Genomic DNA, 17,730 nt, shown 5'->3' with positions numbered 1-17,730 from the left:
AGCCAGCCACTCGCCACTGCCCTTGATCTTCCTGGTTCAGACGCTGCTGGGACGTCGCGTCTCCCTCATTGAGGCGTCGCTTTACTGACGTAGTTTCGACTATATCCATGTCCAAAGTAGCGTCGGACCCGATGACTGGTTCAGCCTTGTGCTGTGTTTCCATCCGAGTCGAACGCCTTTGCGTTGGAGTGCCCATAACCGTATTTTCATCTGTGTCTTGCTTAGGTGTCTCCATCTTTCTCTCGCTGGTCGCCACTGCATGAGACGCCTCCACTCCTGCCTTCGACGCCGCCGCCCTCTCTGCTTCCTCTTCATCCATGAGCTATTCACTGTGGTCGGCATTTGTTGCTCGACTTGCTGCACTGGCATAGGAACGAGTACAGTCCGCCTGCTCATGCCCAAAAGCGCGACAACCAGCGCACCTGGATACCTGCAGTCGCGACGGATGTGTCCCGTGTTCCGGCAACGCAGGCACAGCGGCGCTCTTCCTGGCATGACCACCAGTGCCATGCCGCTCCCGAGACGCATCTGGTGGGGTATGCGATCCATAGTAACGCCTTTTTTAAGTAATAGCCGAACGAATCTTGTGGTTGACTCAACTCCTTCGAAGTCTTCGTCTCTCCACTTGTCGCTGATAACTTATTTCACTTCACTGTACTCCCGGAATGCACGCCGTACAGTATCTGCGTTGACGTCAAAGGCTACCCAATGCAACTTGACACGCAACTCTTGCCTTTCTGGGTCGACGACGACGCAGGGCCGGTCTTTCACGGAGAGTAGGCCAGGGTCCAGAAGTGTCTTCTTGGCTTCATCTGTCTTCATGTTAAGAAGCCAGACGTGTGACATCTGATACGCTTCTATGCCGCTTAACTCTTGAATGATGCCTAGTTTCTTGAGCGACTTTCGGAAGTTATTCATCCCGTACGGACGCGCTGAGATGTCGCAGTGCAGAACCAACGCGCGTCTGAGTCCTTCTCCTGTGGGCAGTGGTGGCAGAATTAAACGGTAGTCCTTGGGTAGTGATGTGCACGAGAAACCGCGGCCAGCATCGGCCGCTGTAACAGCTCTTGACGAGCCTGCCATCCTGCCAACCTATTTGCTAATACTCGGCCACGACTTCTGTTGAAAATAGGTTCGTAGCGTTGCGACTCAGGAGTGCGCATTACTCTTAAAGCCCATCGTCTTTATGTTTCCACCCGTTCCCCCATCACGTGTAGCCTAACACTTTTTTTGCAAAAAATCACAACCTAAGCTGAATTTATTTTCCATTCTCTCGACAAATGGTATATAATGCAGCGAGCACAGGTCTTGGCCATCTGCCGCGCTAAAAAAGAAGAAAACCGCGTGGCTCGTGATTCGCGAGCCACGAGGAATTGAGAACAGCTTAGCTCCAGGTATGACTGAACGCGGCAGCTGCGACTTCACATACTCCCGCGTCCCAAATAAAAGCACGACCACGGTACGGCGTCTTGAGCTGCATTATCGCCTCATATTTTAAAAATAGTAAAACATTTTTTGCGCCAGACGTTTAAGTCAAACGCCATTGGCATATTCATGCTTGGTGTGCACGCAAAAAATTTAGGTTGCGGGAGGGGGGCGCCACGTGTGCTTTCGCGAGTGCCTTCCTCTATGACAAGGGTGCAGTAGCAATGAATAGGTGCGCAGTCGAAGAGAAAGAAAACGATAAACGTTGGTTCCCAACGGCAAATAGCAGTTGTCAAGTGACAATTTCCGACTGGCGATCACAAAGCAACGAACGTTCACACAAGTGGGGTCCAGAGTTATTCAATCTCATGAGTTACAAAACTCCTTATAGCCTCCATTATAGGACTAGGGACACGTCTTGCATTCCTCTCCCCCAATCTCGATCAGCAGCTAGCAAAGTGTCGCTTCACGTGCGGAGCCGCGCGCCCACTAATAAACGTATTATTAGTGTTTTGTGATGCCACTCTAAGATGGCGGAACCGCGAGCTAAGTTCCGAGAAATCGGGCCTACTGCGTGTCATCTCTGGGAACACCGTTTCACACCTGGCACGGCCACTGAAAAAAAACAAGGTGCGGCCGGTTGCGGTGTGTCGCCGTCAATTGGCGATCGCGTCTAGGCAGAAATGGCAGCGTCTGCCGCTTTTTGAGGGAGGGCGCTCACGCTCCACCAGTATTTCAGTGTGGTTGGTCAGCATCACTGTCGCGTTAACTTCCGCAGCTCGGCCAGTTCTGTGGCGGCGCAAATATCGTGGTGAATAAACAGGTGCTGGTAGCCTTCAACTACGCCTTTCATGTCTGTTGATTCTTGAGTGCTGACGGAAATGCTGACAATAGAGTGAGAAGGAACGATGACTTTGTTCCAGCGCATTCAAAGCGCGCCTCCCTGACGGCGTGTGGGGCCGCAGTACTGTTTCTGTAGATGTCGTTATTGCCTCAGATTTTAGGTCGATGACGCCACCTTGCTGATTTAAGAATTCCATCCCAAGTATCACATCCCTGAAGTGAAGCTGTAGAATTAGAAAGATTGCGGGATAAACCTGGTAATTGATGAGGATTCCTGCTTTGCAAACAACAGCCAATGTTCTGATATGACCCCCAGCGGTTCTGACTTCAGAGCCTTGTCAAGCAACTTTCAATTTTTTTAACTTTGCGCGAAAGGCCCACTGACGACTGAATAGTTGGCCCTAGTGTTGACCAGCACAGTGACGTTGTGGCCGTCGAATATTAGGTCGAGTTCACTGGTTCCTCCTCGTGCATGCGTTTGAATAGTTGTGTAGGATCACGGCTAGGTCTACTTGCTCCACTGCTTCTACGTTGCGTCGTCACGTCTTCTGTCGGCCACGAAGGTTCGACGTTAAGACCTTTTTGTCTTGCGGCGAGTTCTTTCGAATACCTTGCGGTGTCATCGCCGTTGACGGCGGAGCATCTTTGGTATTTCATCGTAAAGCAAACGCACCACTATCGGTTGCTGCCCTTAGTTTTCCGAGTTTGGGCTGGGAGATCGTCCCCGACCAAGGCCGGTGTACTGCCCACGGTGCAGCGCGGTAGAGCGGCCGCGCGATGGCGAACTATATGGTCGTCGGAGTGTCAACTGCGCTCCTGCGAGGTATTCGGTAATATTATGAGGTCGTTCCCCCCGTTTTGGACACGGCGGGCTGATGTCGAAACCCCGTAGATCCGTCTGTCGGTATTGGCAATGGCGTTATGTGTGCTCGGCCTCTCTGTAATGGTAGCAACGCAAGTCCTTGTTAGGGGCACGTGAAACATCGATTTTCCTCGGCACTCTGCGCTGTCCCGCTGGCAAACGGTAGGACGTCGGTGTTTGTGGTGGCGGCGGTGGCGTCTGGCGACGGAAGTGCGTCGGGGCGACGTCTTGGTGTGGGCGTTAAGGAGGGCCGTGAAGGTGGGCGGCAGCAGCATAGCTCATGGCTTGTTGCTGCGGCTCTGGAAGATGAGGAACGGCCAGCAATTGCTGGATCTTCTGGCGTTTGACGTCCGCGATGGATTCCACGTGAGGCTGCCCTGAAGAGAGAAAGTGGCACAGCTCTTTTTGCATGATCGCTCGGATTTTCTCACGAAGGTTGCTGGTTCTTAGCACTTGGATGGCGGGATATCTGGTAGACGAGGAATTGCGGTTGTACTGCCCTGTCCGCATCTCTAGTGCTTTCTCTGAGGTAGATGCCTCTGAAATAAATTTGGCGACCGTCTTTGGCCGATTCCTGATCATCCCGGCGAAATGTTCTTGTCTACTCCTTGCATGAGCATGCGAACTTTGTTGTCTTCCGGCATTTCGGTGGCGGCGTGAAGGAAGATTCGATTCATTTCTCCCGCGAAGATAACCACATATTCTTTTGGTATTTGCACCCTCGTCTTCAGTAATGTCGCGGCTCTTTCCTTTCTGGTGATGCTACTGAACGTGCCCATGAATATGCCCCGTAAGAGATCCCAGATCTAAAGGGTAGACTATCGATTCTTCAACCAGGTTCTTGCCGCGTCTTCAAGATAAAAGTAGACACGATGGAGCTTCTCTTCCGTGTCTCACAGGTTGAGGGTGGCCGCTAGTGTTACATCTCTGTCCATGTCTCCACACTCACGCCGTCCCGACAAGTGATGACAAGGCAAGCCCTTGCGAACCCTTCATGAAAGTCCTCAGCCAATGTTTAAACATTGAAAGACTTTCAAATAATTTGTTTCCATCCATCCGTCCCAATGGCTTCGTTATAGAAGATAATTAAAATAAATATGTTATGCAGGCCAGGCTAAGGCGTCATACCCTGCTATATTAGAAACACACTGACAAGCGGTAAATCTAAGAAAAAAATATGCACGCAGTCGGCGGGATTCAAACCCGCGTGGGGAAACCCCAATGGTTTTCGAGACCATCGCCTTAACCACTCGGCCACGACTGCTGTTTTTTTCTTTAATGAATGCCATTATCACCAGTAAAGTACACAGAACATACTTCATCAGAAGTCAGGCAAAGACACACAAGCGTCAAGAACGGGAAGCCACTCCGGAACGGGGTCAAAAGTCTCGACAACACTGCGCACTTGAGCAGCTGCTTCTCGGAAGACAGATCTCGTCGACCGTGGTGGCTCGGCGTGTCTATCGATCATGCAACTTTTCCTTATTGAATAAAGTCCCAACAACATAAACAAGTCGTAAGGAGTACTATCAGTCAGACTCTTTTTGAACGGAAGGAACCTAATACCATGGGCTGTGATTGGGAGTTCTTTTCTTAATGTTCTTTTTAGAATGTCCCAAAAATAAAAAGCATCACGAGAATGAATAACACAATGCTCTGTAGTCTCAGGTTGGTTGCAGAGTCTACAATTCACTGTCCAGGGTACGTATATTGATTTTTCATTCAGCCACGTTTTCACTGGCAGCGTGGAAGTGTGCAGTTTAAAGAAAAATGTTTTCGCTGAAGGAGATATACACATTCTACGTACACAAAATAATACATCGTCACCAGACAGAAGCGAATATGGCTTTCGATAAACAGGTTCGGGGAAAAGATTATTCACAAGTGCAGCGGTTAACTTTGTTCTGTCAATAGTATACAAATACTCTAAGGTAAACCTGGCTTTCAAAAAACTGACAGTATCAACGATTTCTTTTAGGAATCCCCGCAACGGCAATTCTTTAGCAAAGGTTGTTGTGACATGAATAAAAGGAAGGTGGTAACATAGACGGTTACGAAGAACCGCTAATAGAACCTTGAGGTAGAAAAATCGCAACACCAACTGTCACACGAACAAGTGCACAAGACCAAGGCCACCCTTTTCGAGTGGAAGAAAAAGATTGTCTCTTCTCATGGGTTCCCAGGAAGAGCTCCAAATAAAGCAGGCAAATATCCTATGAAAGGCTTGAATGTGTACCCGAGAGCAATGCAACACCTGCAGAATATAAATAAGCTTCGATACAAGGAATATATTGCACGCTTTCGCTCTGGCAAAAATGAAAAACTCCCGTCCGTGCCATGTTGCCACCTTTCGGTGGATCGTAGTTATCGCAGCGGTCCAGTGTGGGCCGCTGTTGCGATAGTTATCGAGAGGCACACGAAGGTATTTCATAGGAGTCGCTTTCCAATGAATATTTGCGAAGACCGAAGGAGTTGTAGCCCACATGCCTAGCCAGAATTCACTACTTTTATCAAAATTTATGCTGGCGCCAGCGACTTCATAGAAACGTAAAGTAGTGTTGACTGCTTCTTGAACGCTGGGTTTATCAGCGCAAAAGAAGGCAATGTCATCTGCATAAGCTAGAACTTTAACTTCCTCAGCATCATATCGGTAGCCTCTTATGCTGGACTTTAGAAGCACACTTAAACATAGTGGTTCCAGATAAATTGCAAAAAGCAAAGGTGACAGCAGACATCCCTGACGTACAGATGAATTTACCTCTATTATATTGGAAAGTGTGCGATCTACAATTAGCTTAGTTGTGCACTTCTTATAACACAGTGAGATACCATTGTATAGTACATCACCCAACTGCAGGTGTCTTAGGAGCCGGAACAAAAAAGCATGCTGTACGTTATCAAATGCTTTTGCAAGGTCTATTTGAAGGAGGGCTACTTGGTCCATGCTACCATCTATACACTAAAGAACTCAACGTGCAATGTGAATGTTTGTCTGTATAGAGCGACCACGAAATCCACATGTTTGGTGGTCACCTACACATTTAGTAATCACTGTCTGTAGCCGATTTGTCAACAATTTAGCAAATATTTTGTAGTCAACGTTACATAACGATATAGGCCTGTATTCGTTAACTCCCTTTAATGCATTAGGATCAGCACTTTTTGGGATTAATGTTGTATGGCTCTGATAGAAAGAAGGAGGAAGTTCACCACGGTCATAAGCCCCTTTAAAAAGTTGCTCAAGGAAAGGTATCAGAAGTTCCTGAAAAGCTATGTAAAATTCGCCACTAAGGCCATGTGGGCCTAAAGTTTTGTTTTTCTGCAACGTTGTTTTTGCAAATCTAATTTCCTCTCTGGTTGTTGGCCCCTCTACAGGGAGTCTATCATCATCTTGTAACTGAGGCACAAGGGCAATGAAGTGGTTAGCTTCTTCCTCAAAATTATCCTGAAGCTCAGCCGCGGTGAACAAACATTTGTAATAATCTTCAAATGCGGCTCTTATTTCACATGTCTCTGTGCAAAGGGAACCCCGCGACTCAATTTGCAGTATCTGTTTAGAAAGTGCATATCTCTTTTCATCCCCGAGGGATTTTTTAGTGGGTTCCTCTTCAGTCAAATGGGCAACACAGGAACGAATCTTAGCTCCTCTGTATAAATCTGTATCATGTTTTTGTATCTGTGCTCGAATCACATTTATCTCGTCCCCGTACAATCCCGGCTGTTGACTTTCAAAAGTATGGAGCTTATGAATTCATAAAGATAGCGCTTTTTAGCTTTTTTTCTTTGCGCTATTTAGCATGAAATACTAATTGCCTGATACTTGATTTTTTCTTTGAACCTTTCCCATTGAGCGAAAATTGGTAGCTGTCGGCACTGTGTTACCTCTTGTACCGATTCTTTTACTATTTTAACAAAACAATCTTCGCGCAACAACTGTACGTTAAGCTTCCATAAGTTTACGAAAATTTTTAGGACCCCAAGAAACGGTGACCAAGCAATGGTCTGTAAAAAATATGGGCTTTACAGCATAATTATGAATGTGAGACCATAAGCTTAGAGATACATATACACAGTCAAGCCGAGCATGAGAGATGCCTTGAAAGTGCGTGAACCTCACCGAGGAAGGTGCATGCGCTCCCACATCTATTAAATTGTGGTCATTCAATAGTTTCTGCAATACGGCTGCACTTGCATCATAACGATTTGTTATATATGAATGATCTCTAGCGTCACAAACACAACTAAAGTCTCCAGAAACTACCAAAGTTCTGTCAGTGTTTAGTAGCGAAGGTAAAGAAAGGAAAAAGAATTCCTTTCATTCACTTTGGAGTGAGCATAGACACAGATAAACCTCCAATTTTGGGAATGAAAAGATAAGTCGCAACAAATGAAGCGTCCTTCCCCATCAACATGTAGTGACGTCACAATATGATTGAAGTGCTTTCAAATTATTAGAAAGCATTCAGCGGATGCACCACGTGCTGGGCTGATGTATAAATTGTAATCACGAAAAACTTCCAGTGCAAGATCGGCGTCACGAGCAGCGGAAATCTTAGTCTCTTGCACTGCAAGTACATCAATGTTGTACTGCTCAAGCACGTGGCGCAACTGCCACTGACGCCTTACATTCCTCAAGCCACGTACGTTGAGTGTCGCTACGCACATGGGAAACGTTAGCGTGGTAGCCATTTTGATATCTTACTACTTTTGTAGGTCACCTTTAGCCACAGGCCAACTTGTGGCTTTACCTCCTTTGCACTTTTTAGGAGCACTTTCCTCAGGACGCTGGCATAGCCGGCGCGTCTCCCAGTCCCCAAAGAAGGTGACAAGTGGACCACACGAAGACGCTTGCTCTGTCGTGTCGGGCGCACTCGTTCTTGCTTCATCGGTGACCGGTGCCTGACGCTTCCTTGTCTGACTGCAATCCATTCCTCCTTGTTCCTCATTGTCACGAGGCTTGTCCTTAAGGCCTTCCAAGTGGTGTTCGTCAGCAGCATTGCATTCATTTATGCTTTCACTGGCGTCGTTAGCGGTGTTATTTTGCGTGCCAAGGGTATCCATGGACAAGTGTTCCGCTTCCTTTAAGGCACCTTCTGCTCCTCCCGCTGCTTCTCCTGTCGCATCAACTACCTCAGTGACATCCATAAGATGATCGAGACATTGGTCTTCTGTGCCTTGGCCAGAACGGAGTTTGTTGGCGTAAGTCGACACGCAGGCATCCGACGAGTGACCAAAACGCTGGCACTGCAAGCACCTCGGTGTTTTGCACTGTCGTCGTACATGCCCCACTCGCTTGCACCGAAGACACAGTGGAGGCCTATCGGGAATAAGTACGAGACATTGGTGGCCATAGATTGACATAAGGTGTGGTATTGAGCTCACAGTGATGGTGTCCTTGAGCTCCAAGGCAACGTCTCTATTCGTTGTCATCCATTGTTCAATTCCTGCACATCTCCATGCCTCTCTTTCAACAGACTTCACAACGCCGTAAGCTTTGAACGCCTCTTCAACACGTCGCGATCCGAGATGAGGCGGAAGCCAAAGTAGTTTCAGCCTAATATTATTGGTCTCCGGATCTAGCACCATGCACTTCAGCCCTTTTACACGGAGCTCACCACAAGTGACGAGTTTCTGTTTCGCCATGCTGTTTGCACACGTAACCATCCATAATGGCTCATTTGATACTGGCCAACTCCCATAATGTCCGCTGTGCTCATCGCTTTAAGCAGCGCGTCACGGAAGTCTGGGGCACGGTACGGCCTACCACACAAGTCGGCATGAAGGAAAACGGAATTCAAAACATCGTTACCGGTTGGAAGACGTGGCAGGACGACTTTATAGCTTGAGTCTTCATCATGAAACAGAGTCGATGATCTTCGGCCGTTGGCCGATACGCTGTTACCAGCAGAAAGCAATTTGAAACGCAGCCGATCGGTGCGGCTTCTTCTTCCTCTCCACGACTGCTGTTGAAAAAAGATTCGTAGGGTTGCGACTCAGAAGTGCGCATTACTCTTAAAGCCCATCATCTTTATGTTTCCTCCCGTTCCCCCATCACGTGTAGCCTAACACTTTTTTTTGCAAAAAATCAGAACCTAAGCTGAATTTATTTTTAATTCTCTCGACAAATGATGGTATATAATGCAGCGAGCACAGGTCTTGGCCATGTGCCGCGCTAAAAAAGAAGAAAACCGCGTGGCTCGTGATTCGCGAGCCACGAGGAATCGAGAACAGCTTAGCTCCAGGATTGACTGAATGCGGCCGCTGCGACTTTGCATACTCCCGCATCCCAAATAAGAGCACGACCACGATACGGTATTCGGTATTGTGATGAGGTCGTTCACTCCATTTTGGACACGGCGGGCTGATGTCGAAACCCCGAAGATCCGTCTCTCTTTATTGGCAATAACGTTATGTGTGCCCGGCCTCTCTGCAATGGTAGCAGAGCTAGTGGTTGTCAGGGGCACGCGAAACATCGGTTTTCCTGGGCACTCTGCGCTGTCCCGCTTGCAAACGGTAGGACGTTGTTGTTTAGGTGGCGGCGATGGCGTCTGGCGATGGAAGTGCGAAGGGGCGACGTCTTGGCGTGGGCGTGGAGGAGTAGCTTGACGGCGGGCTGCAGCAGCATAGCTCATGGCTTGTTGCTGCGGCTCTGGAAAATGAGGAACGGCCAGCGATTGCTGGATTTCCTGGCGTTCGACGTCCGCGATAGAGTCCACGTGAGGCTGCCCTGAAGGAAGAAAGTGGCACAGCTCTTTTTGCTTAATCGCTCGGATCTTGTCACGAAGGTTGCTGGTTCTTAGCACTTGGATGGCGGGATATCTGGTAGACGAGGAATTGCGGTTGTACTGCCCTGTCTGCATCTCAAGTGCTTTCTCTGAGCTAGATGCCTCTGAAATAAATTTGGCGACCGTCTTTGGCAGATTCCTGATCATCCCGGCGAAATGTTCTTGTCTACTCCTAGCATGAGAATGCGAACTTTGTTGTCTTCCGGCATTTCGGTGGCGGCGTGAAGAAAGATTGGATTCATTTCTCCCGCGAAGATAACCACATATTCTTTTGGGATTTGCACCCTCGTCTTCAGTAATGTCGCGGCTCTTTCCTTTCTGGTGATGCTCTTGAACGTGCCCATGAATATGCCCCGTAAGAGATCCCAGGTCTAAAGAGTAGACTCCCGATTCTTCAACCAGGTATTTGCCGCGTCTTCCAGATAAAAGTAGACACGACGGAGCTTCTCTTTCCTGTCTCACAGGTTGAGGGTGGCCGCTAGTGTTAGATCTCTGTCCATGTCTCCACACTCACGCCGTCCCGACAAGTGATGACAAGCCAAGCCTTTGCGAACCCTTCATGAAAGTCCTCAGCCAATGTTTAAACATTGAAGGACTTTCAAATATTTTTGTTTCCATCCATCCGTCCCCAAGGCTTCAATATAGAAGATAATTAAAATAAATGTGCTATGCAGGCCCGGCTAAGGCGTCACACCCTGCTATATTAGAAACACCCTGACAAGCGGTAAAATTGAGAAAAAAAATATGCACGCAGTCGGCGGGATTCGAACCCGCGTGGGGAAACCCCAATGATTTTCGAGACCATCGCCTTAACCACTCGGCCACGACTGCTGTTGAAAATGATTTGTAGGGTTGCGACCCAGGAGTGCGCATTACTCTTAAAGCCCATCATCTTTATGTTTCCTCCCGTTCCCCCATCACGTGTAGCCTAACACTTTTTTTTGCAAAAAATCACAACCTAAGCTGAATTCATTTTCCATTCTCTCGACAAATGATGGTATATAATGCAGCGAGCACAGGTCTTGGACAACCTCCGCGCTAAAAAAGAAGAAAACCGCGTGGCTCGTGATTCGCGCGCCACGAGGAATCGAGAACAGCTTAGCTTCAGGATTGACTGAATGCGGCAGCTGCGACTTTGCATACTCCCGTGTTCCAAATAAAAGCACGACCACGGTACGGCGTCTTGGGCTGCCGTATCGCCTTTCATATTTTAACAATAGTAAAAAAAGTTTTGCGCCACACGTTTACGTCACACGTCATTGGCATATTTATGCTTGGCGAACACGAAAAAAAATTTAGGTTGCGAGGGGGGGGGCGCAACGTGTGTTTTCGCGAGGGCCTTTCTTCATGACGAGGGTGCAGTAGCAACGAATAGCTACGCAGTCAAAGAGAAAGAAAGCGATGAACATTGATTCCCAACGGGAAATAGCAGTTGTCGAGTGACCATTTCCGACTGGCGACCACAAAGCAATGGACGTTCACACAAGCGGGGTCCAGAGTTATTCGATCTCATGAGTTACGAAACTTCTTATAGCCTCCATTACAGGACTAGGGACACGTCTTGCATCCCTCTCCCCAACTCCCGATAAGCAGCTAGCAAATGGTCACTCCACGTGCTGAACCATACGCCCACTAATAAACGTATTATTAGTGTTTTGTGATGCCGCTCTAAGATGGCGCAACCGCGAGCTAAGTTCGGAGAAATCAGGTCTACTGCGTGTCCTCCTTTGGGAACACCGTTTCGCACCTGGCACGGCTACACGATAAAAAACAAGGTGCAGCCTGTTGCGGTGTTTCGCCGTCAATTGGCGATCGCGTCTGGGCAGAAATGGCAGCTCCTGCGGCTTTTTAGGGAGGGCGCTCACGCTCAGCCAGTATTTAAGTGTGCTTGGTGAGCATCACTGGCACGTTATCTTCCGCAGCTCGACCATTCTCTGGCGGCGCAAATATCGTGGTGAATGAACAGGTGCTGGTATCCTTCATGTCTGTTGATTCTTGACGCCTTTCATGTCTGTTGATTCTTGAGTGCTGACGGAAATGCTGACCCTGGAGTGAGAGCGAACGATGAGTTTGTTCCAGCGCATTCAAAGCGCGCCTTCCTGACGGCGTGTGGGGCCGCAGTACTGTTTCTGTAAATGTCGTTAATGCCTCAGATTTTGGGTCGATGACGCCACCTTGCTGACTTAAGAATTCTATCCCAAGTATCACATCCCTGGTGTGAAGCTGTAGAATTAGAAAGATTGCGGGATAAATCTGGTTATTGATGAAGATTACTGCTTTGCAAACAACAGCCAACGTTCTTATATGACCCCCAGCGGTTCTGAATTCAGGGCCTTGCCAAGCAGTCTTCAATTTTTTTAACTTCGTCGCGAAAGACCCAATGACGTCTGATTAGTTGGCCCTAGTGTTGACCAGTGCAGTGACGTTGTGGCCGTCAAATATTAGGTCGAGTTCACTGGTTCCTCCTCGTGCATGCGTTTGAATAGTTGCGTAGGATCACGGCTAGGTCTACTTGCTCCACTGCTTCCATGTTGCGTCGTCACGTCTTCTGTCGGCCACGAAGGTTCGACGTCAAGACCGTTTTTGTCTTGCGGCGAGTGCTTTCGATTACCTTGAGGTGTCGTCGCCGTTGACGACAGAACATCTTTGGTAGTTCATCGTAAAGCAAACGCACCACCATCGGTTGCTGCCCTTAGTTTTCCGTGTAAGGGCTGGGAGATCGTACCCTACCAAGACCGGTGTACTGCCCGCGGTGCGGTGGGGTAGAGCGACCGCGCGATGGCGAACGATATGGTCGTCAGAGTGTCAACTGTGCTCCTGCGAGGTATTCGGTAATGTGATGAGGCTGTTCACTCCATTTTGAACACTGCGGGCTGATGTCGAAACCCCGAAAATCCGTCTGTCTTTATTGGCAATGACGTTATGTGTGCCCGGCCTCTCTGCAATGGTAGCAGAGCGAGTGGTTGTCTGGGGCACGCGAAACATTGGTTTTCCTCGGCACTCTGCGCTGTCCCACTTGCAAACGGTAGGACGTTGGTGTTTAGGTGGTGGCGGTGGCGTCTGGCGATGGAAGTGCGAAGGGCGACGTTTTGGCGTGGGCGTTGAGGAGGGCCATGATGGCGGGCTGCAGCAGCATAGCTCATGGCTTGTTGCAGCGGCTCTGAAAGCTGAGGAACGGCCAGCAATTGCTGAATCTCGTGGCGTTCGACGTCCGCGATGGATTCCACGTGAGGCTGCCCTGAAGTAAGAAAGTGGCACAGCTCTTCTTGCACGATCACTCGAATCCTCTCACGAAGGTTGGTGGTTCTTAGCACTTGGATGGCAAGATATCTTGTAGACGAGGAATTGCGGTTGTACTGCCGTGTCCGCATCTCCAGTGCTTTCTCTAAAGTAGATGCCTCTGAAATTAATTTGGCGACGGTCTTTGGCAGACCCCTAGTCATCCTGGTGAAGTGTTTTTGTCTACTCCTAGCATGAGGATGCGAACTTTGTCTTCTGGCATTTCGGTGGCGGCGTGAAGGAAGATTCGATTCATTTCTCACGCGAAGATAACCACATATTTTGGGATACACCCTCGTCTTCAGTAATGTCGCGGCTCTTTCCTTTCTGGTGATGCTCCTGAACGTGCCCATGAATATGCCCCGTAAGAGATCTCAGGTCTAAAGTGTAGACTCCCGTTCTTCAACCAGGTTCTTGCCGCGTCTTCCAGATAAATTAGACACGACGGAGCTTCTCTTCCGTGTCTCACTGGTTGAGGGTGGCCGCTATTGTTAGATCTCTGTCCATGTCTCCACACTCACGCCGTCCCGACAAGTGATGACAAGTCAAGCCCTTGCGAACCCTTCATGAAAGTCCTCAGCCAATGTTTAAACATTGAAGTACTTTCAAATAATTTGTTTCCATCCATCCGTCCCAATGGCTTGGTTATAGAAGATAATTAAAATAAATGGGTTATGCAGGCCAGGCTAAGGCGTCACACCCTGCTATATTAGAAACACGCTGACAAGCGGTAAAATTGAGAAAAAAAAATATGCACGCAGTCGGCGGGATTCGAACCCGCGTGGGGAAACCCCAATGGTTTTCGAGACCATCGCCTTAACCACTCGGCCACGACTGCTGTTGAAAATGATTTGTAGGGTTGCGACTCAGGAGTGCGCATTACTCTTAAAGCCCATCATCTTTATGTTTCCTCCCGTTCCCCCATCACGTGTAGCCTAACACTTTTTTTTGCAAAAAATGACAATCTAAGCTGAATTTATTTTCCATTCTCTCGACAAATGATGGTATATAATGCAGCGAGCACAGGTCTTGGACAACCTCCGCGCTAAAAAAGAAGAAAACCGCGTGGCTCGTGATTCGCGCGCCACGAGGAATCGAGAAAAGCTTAGAAATTAGAAGAAGCTCGGTGCGCCCGGTGCTTGTTCTTCCTGGCTACCAGGATTCGACGCCCGCATCTGGAACCACGACCGTTCCTGCAGTAGCTGGTGCCGCGCTCAACCTACTGGGGTGTTCTTGGCTGAGGATTGAGTGGTTTTAAATTTCTGTCTTAGAGTCCGACTCTAGTTTGTTCTGAGTCTAACCATATCTCTAGTGCTCATGTCGACTAGTTCTCCTGGCCAGGCGCGATCCGCCTGGTCAGCGTCCTTGCCGTCTAATGAATTACCACTAGACTCCTTTTTCCGCAGTGGTATCGACAGCATTCCCGTAGCACTGGTACCTACAAATGGAGGCTTCATCAGACTTTCAAACCCTCAGGTGGTTCAAAAGGAACTCAAGACAACTTCAAATCAATTCCAGACCATCACAGATGTGCGCCCATTTGGGCGAGGAGGTATCGTGTGTAGGTCGCCTGATCAGACCTGCGTGCAGGATCTTCTCAAATGCACCTCCTTTGCTGCTACCCCGGTGAGTGCTTTCATTCCGCCTCACCTTGCATGTACCAAAGGCCTTGTACGGGGAGTCGACTCCAAGCTGAGTCCAGCTGAGACCCTAGACAGGCTCTCTGGAGCAGGCGTAATTTCAATTTACCGGTGTAATCGCCTAGTCGACAACCAGAGGGTACCAACCGAATCTGTTATCGCGACATTTGTGGGCACAAAATGCCCATCAGAAATAAAATTATGGCCACTGATCTTCCGAGTAGAACCCCTCGCTTCTCGTCCGATTCAGTGCAAGAACTGCTGGAGATTCGGCCACAGTGCGGGAGGATGTAAATCTAACGTTCGTTGTCGCACCTGTGGAGAGAGTCATCCTTCAAGCAATTGTACTGCAACAGTGGAAAAGTGTTGTCTCTGTGGGGGCAGTCACTGCGCCGACAACTCTGACTGTTCCGCTCGTTCCCGGGAGGTTCAAATCCTGGAAGTTATTGACCGCCGCCGCTGTTCACGAAGGGAAGCCATTGACATAGTTAGAGACAGGGCTTTTGGATACTCTGGTATAACAGCGCGCTGCACTTCCAGTATGGACTCAACCCTATCGCAGGCTATTGAAACTGCTGTGGAAAAGGCAGTGAGTAAGGCAATGGATAAACTAATATCTAACCTTTCCGACTGTTTAGTGCAAATTCTTTCAAGCCAGATTGGACAAACAGTACAGACTGGTACAGAACCTGCAGTATTACACATTACTAGTGACGCCACACAGCTACGCAATGTAGTGATGGACGAACTTTCTGCATCTGCAGGCAAGGCTAAGCAGCCAGGAACACAGGTGCACTTGGACCGACATTCGCCTCGGCCGAGTACAAGTACTGATACAGATATGGAACTCGATATAAGAACTAATAAACGTACCAGATCCCCTATCTTCACCGATCTCAAGTCCAAATCTAAACGGAATGAATCAGCTATTTCGCGTGAAGATGCTAACAAGGGTGCAACATGCGCCTCTGCGGTGCGCTCAACACCATAGGTCAGTTGAGGGTACTGCAGTGGAACTGCCGTTCTATATTCTCAGCCTCAACCGACTTACATTACTTTTGCAATAATTTTAATCTTGATATTATAATTCTCCAAGAAACTTGGCTTACACCAGATAAAAATTTCCATCTTGCAGGTTTTCGTTCTTTTCGATTAGATCGCCCATCACGTGGTGGTGGTTTAATGATCCTTGTATCAAGTAAATTATGCCATAAAGCGAAAATTTCTTTCAGAATGTTAGACTACGATTGCGAATTATTAGCATTAGACTTGTGTCTCCCCGGATACCACCCTTTTTCAATCGTAAATTGCTACTTCCCCTCCGGTGTGCAAAGCACGCGTTATCTTGACAGCGTTTTGGTAGCATGTAGAAAGGAAATTGTACTCACAGGAGACTTTAATTCACACCATTTGTCTTGGGGTATAAGGACAGATTCTTGTGGTAGGCGACTGTGGGAATGGACTATTGATCACAACCTCTCCTGTCTGAATAAAGGTCATGTAACATTTGTCCGAGGACAAACTAGCTCAGTATTGGATTTAACGTTTTGCTCCAATGCAATCAAGATTTTGTCATGGGCTGTTCTGGATTCGGCAACTAACAGTGACCATCTTCCTGTAGTTTTTGACATTACTTGTCCAACAATAACTTTAGATCAGCCAAAACGCACATACATCAACCAAAGCAAATTTCAAGCCTGCCTCCGTCATGCCATTTCCAAGCTTGGAAATGCCAGTACTAAGGAGATTGCATCTACGATAGGTTCAATGCTGGAGGGATCTAGAAAAAAATTCTGAATTTTCTATTCCATCCAATAAACGATCCTCCTCTCGTTGGTGGAACGATGAGTGTACGCGCGATTATAGAAGATGAAAAGCCGCTTGGAAAAAACTTCTTCTTAATCAGAGCCCAACAAACTGGAAAGACTATCAATTCCTTGCTGGCGTATTTAAGCGTACAGTGAACCGCGCGAAAGAAGAATACGAGAGTATACATTTTGATTATCTTTCTAAATCAAAGAATAAGCGTGCTTTGTTCGCTTATCTTCGGACAAGAAAAGTACTACCAGCACCTTTAACGTTGCAGTCATGTGTCTTGACGCCGGTAGAAATGAACACTTCTCTAGAAGACATAGCGCAAGGTTTAGAACGCCGCTTCACTGCGAATTTTTCGGCTATTCAGTCCGTTCTGGTAAACTTGCATGAATTTCCAGAAGTTTCTTTAGCTGAATTGAATCAGACAGTATTATGCTTACCGAGGACGGCTCCCGGACCAGATGGGATTACGAACTCTATGTTGAAATGTTTACTCCAGGAATCGCCTAATCTTTTGCTAGAACTAGTGAATTACTCTTTGGGGAATGCATGGATACCTCCAGAATGGAAACTTGCCAAAATTGTATTGTTGCTAAAAATGAAAATGATGCATACAAGTTGGATAACACAAGGCCGATCGCACTGACATCAAACTCAGTGAAATTGGTTGAGAGAATCATCAATATACGAATTAATGAACTTATTACCATGAGGTCTATTCTAAGTCCCTGTCAAATAGGGTTCAGGGCTGGTTGTTCAATTTGGGATGCCCACGTTGACTTAGAAAGTAGGCTTCAATTAGCTCGGCTACATAAAAAATATGCTGCTTTAGTTACCTTAGACATCGCTAAAGCATATGATACCGTGGAGCACTGTATTTTGATAGATCGATTAGAATACCTTGATTTTCCATCATACATAGTAGCGTGGGTTCACAATTTTCTCGCAGACAGGAAATTTTATTGTTTTAAAGATGGGTTTTCATCATCTACTCATACCCAAACGAGGGGAGTACCGCAAGGCTCGGTGCTTTCCCCGGTGCTATTTAATTTACTAATGAGCACCATCCCACGTAAACAGG

The 17,730-nt window shown here is 47.7% G+C and overlaps 1 long non-coding RNA gene, 3 other non-coding genes and 2 pseudogenes across 4 annotated transcripts in view; all 6 read right to left on the bottom strand.

Moving 5' to 3' along the window:
• The window catches only part of LOC142777294 (uncharacterized), a 218,890-nt gene that overhangs the window by 99,317 nt on the left and 101,843 nt on the right, over positions 1–17,730 (bottom strand). The gene's annotated exons all lie outside the window — the stretch shown is intronic.
• Positions 4,313–4,394, bottom strand: TRNAS-CGA (transfer RNA serine (anticodon CGA)). The gene has a single exon. It is a non-coding gene; the product is annotated as a tRNA-Ser (tRNA).
• On the bottom strand, positions 4,405–5,615 carry LOC119162315 (uncharacterized; annotated as a pseudogene).
• On the bottom strand, positions 7,832–10,062 carry LOC119161967 (uncharacterized; annotated as a pseudogene).
• TRNAS-CGA (transfer RNA serine (anticodon CGA)) lies at positions 10,665–10,746 on the bottom strand. Its single transcript has one exon. It is a non-coding gene; the product is annotated as a tRNA-Ser (tRNA).
• Positions 13,951–14,032, bottom strand: TRNAS-CGA (transfer RNA serine (anticodon CGA)). The gene has a single exon. It is a non-coding gene; the product is annotated as a tRNA-Ser (tRNA).

The sequence above is a fragment of the Rhipicephalus microplus genome, chromosome X (assembly GCF_043290135.1).
Source record: "Rhipicephalus microplus isolate Deutch F79 chromosome X, USDA_Rmic, whole genome shotgun sequence".
Lineage (NCBI taxonomy): Eukaryota > Metazoa > Arthropoda > Arachnida > Ixodida > Ixodidae > Rhipicephalus > Rhipicephalus microplus.
Note: the sequence above shows the minus strand (reverse complement) of the source record. Positions and strands in the feature narration are given on the sequence as shown.